Raw genomic sequence first — 3545 nt, 5'->3', positions numbered from 1 at the left:
ACATTACAGAATATAGCAATAACAACAATAAACTAAACATGAAACAAATATTTTATGTATGAAACTATATTTTAAAATTACAGACAATACACAATTACGTGTAAGAAATGCACAATGCAGTGTTACTTACTGCTGCAGAGCTCCTACACGCCTGATGTCTACTTGATGAATGCGGCAGCTACTGAAACCCTGTCCTCAAGCTACAGAATGTAAAATGCCTAATTTTAGACACTTAATTTAATATCGGGGCATGTGGTCTAATGTGGTTCAGCTATCCCTGGTTAACTAACCAAAGGAGAAGAAATTGCATTTGTCCTCACCTCAAGCTGAATAACTAAGACCATTCATCTTACAGATGAACTACAGCAAAGTTGTAGTTTTGTTGTGTAACTTTCTCTTGTATGTCATGAATCTTGTGAGCATTTAAGTGTCCTTGACAGAATAACCAAAACGTTCTGCGAAATGTGAAACACAGAATTTCTCTAAATCTATATATGCTACTGGAACGCCACACTTGCATGCTTAGGAAACCCGAAAAAGCAACATGCATCACTGAAAGGTATGCCAAAAAACCCCCAACTCCTTCACTCATGTCTCCCTAGCAATGCATTGTGCAGCTGTCTGTATCCAGATGGATTAATATCTGCAGATATTTTTACTTGTTCCATAAAATGGAAAAATGATAGCACTTCAAGTGTCTGTTGCCCACTGCCTTCTTATATCTTTGTTCAGTCTAGGACCTTAGCAAATACAGCTCTTACTCAGTTTTGGAGGTTACAATAACATTCAACAACTCCAAGTTATTTAAGACTAAGTTTTTCCCCCTGTAATTCAGGGTAAGTTCTTTGACAGGATTTTCAAGCATCTCTACAATAACATTATATAAGAAAATAAGGTCACCAAATATCACCCCCCAGTTTGATTCCATATCATTAATTAACATATTATGTTGACATATAATACAATATATGTATATATAGCATACATATACAATATAATAACAATAAAACAATAAAGATTATATTAAAGTGCTGACAGAGGCCAAAAGGTGCAGTAGAGGACATCTAAAATGACTTAGAAGCTAGACACTACTATCTAAGCTGTAGATAGTAGTTAGCCATAACAGAATTACGAGATTCAGGAGTAACAAGCTTCAAGACAAAAACACTGGTATGTAGGTGGGCTTATTTAATATGTACGTAATGTAATTCCGAATCTTGAGGTAAAGTCAGAGCCACTGCGGGGATTGTTAGATCCTAGGAAGGGGAAATCAAAATTGACAAAAAGAAGAGCAAACCCAAAGATCAGAGAGGCTAAGACACACGTGCAAGGGTTTTCACAAGCGTTCACAATTTGCTAACTTCTCTAACAGATAAAATTCTACAGGAACTTCAGACTTCACTTAAAGAAGGGTTATGTTTTTGAAAAAATGCCTATCTTACATAAAGTAGCTTGAAGTATAGAACCAGTACAGGTCCTGTGTAACTGTCTGTATGCACTGCCATGAGAAACTTCTTTTGTTTGATGAAAGGAGCAGCTAGAACGCAAAGCCAAGACACCAGTCTCAATACTGAGAATCTGTTAAAGATGAAAACAATCCAGCAAATTTCTTTTGTCTATTCTTACTCTGTATCCTAGATTACACCTACATCTTTATATATACTTAAGTTAAATACAGAGTGGCCAAAGACCACTGCAAGAACTAATTCAGTACTGACCTCTGTTTGAACTATAGTGTTGGACACAGGAGAGAGGAGAGGACAAAAGAGAAAAAAAATGGAGACACTTCCCAAAACAAGAGCAGCAGACAAGGGGAGAGAACTAAGAATTTTAAGGTCAAGGTTCTAATTAAAAATTAAACAAAATACATTTAAATAGCTAGAAATGATTGTAGAGACAGGTTTCCATTATCTGGGGTAACAAGGGAGTAGGATTCTCAAAATACAGAAAATTCAAGTAATATAGGTACTGCAGAACATACAAGAAGTTTAGTACTGAGACATGTAAGCAGCTCCGCACAGCTTATTAGCTAAGGCTCTGTGCCATATGAAAGCAACTAATTGGCTTCTTAATGAGAGCTGGCCCAGGAAGTAATATAACTGCTTCTGCTTCCCCAGATATATTAAATCTTACTGGAAATAAGTGGTTTCAGGAAGTAACTGCAGTGTCTCTCCATCCATGGTACAGCAATTTCACAGCCTAGGAAAACTGAACATTGACAAATAAAGGAGTAACAAACTAATTAACCATGCAAAAAAATAAGCAATTGTCATGGTGATGGGTTCCAGCATTTCTGATTACTTCAAAACTCAAGAGTAGACAATTTTCTAGAAGATTTGGTCTGGTTCATACATGAGAGAATTCAGGGGAAACAGCTGTTTTCAGTGAAACCCTTCTGGCTTTTTAATTGGCAATGCTCTAAAAGAAAGGAGCGCCTTTCTCCTCATTAAAAGAATACTTTATTTGTCCAACACTGTAGAGTTCTTTGTGTCAGAAGACACTGTTTCTAAAACAGATATGTAATTTTTCAACATTAATTAGCTTTGTAAAGAAATAAGAGTAGTATTGGTAGGTTTTCAAGAAGCCTAAATTTTTAATGATAATGCCATCTTCTGGCAAAAAAAGAGAAGACTTTTACTTTTTTACAATAAAAGTCAGCACTACCTCAGTTATTGTCAGGATCTAATTTTGTTTGTTCACCTGAGAGAACACAGTGTCCTGGGGCAGAAAAAATATAACATTCTTCAGTGTAGTAACATGATGTCAAAGCCCAGGTCTTGTTCCCTGCAAAGCTATGAGTGGCTTCACTGAAAACAGGATTGAGACAAAAGCTTAAGAATTCTTAAAACAGCTGGATATAACATATTTTGCGGCAGAAGTGAGTCAGTATGGAGGCATAATTCTCCATGAGCACCCAGTTATAAGGTCAGATAGTCTCAGGCCTAAGAAAAACTTTTCACTCAATCTCTATTACAACATCACTTCTAATGCTTCGCTGTTCAGTGGTTGACCTTCTCATTTTATCTGGCAGGCAGACTCAGCTACACTTTGAAATTTTCACTTTATTCTCACACAAGGGACCTGCTTTGCCACTGACAAAAAGATGCTGAAGCTGGTCAGTGAAACAGTGAAGTCAATGAAGTCCAGAGCATCTTTACTAATTACACAGGCTAGCAGCAAGGGAGAAACGGTTAATGGTGATAGACCTTACTACTGGAACATGTGACATGTCTGAACAAAGGACTAGTCAGCCTATCATCTTTATGTGGCAAACCTGAGTTCTCTACAACTCTTTATGCAAAGTTTTACAAAGATCTTAAGAGGCTGCCACATGCTGGTAATGGATAAGTACTTATCGTAAAAAAACATTAGAATTTTATATAAGGGGACCAACTCAAAGCACAAAATAAGATCACAGCTTGTCATCAGAGAACTCCTCCTTTGTTTCAGTAATAGAGGTGTTTTAAAGGTCATAAAGCTGGGGAAAAACAAAAAGTCAGGCGTAAACAGTAGTAATGAGTGGTTGCATTTTACATGTTCTGAAG

This window comes from Haliaeetus albicilla (genome assembly GCF_947461875.1).
Source record: "Haliaeetus albicilla chromosome Z unlocalized genomic scaffold, bHalAlb1.1 SUPER_Z_unloc_1, whole genome shotgun sequence".
NCBI lineage: Eukaryota > Metazoa > Chordata > Aves > Accipitriformes > Accipitridae > Haliaeetus > Haliaeetus albicilla.
This window is presented reverse-complemented; position numbering follows the sequence as displayed.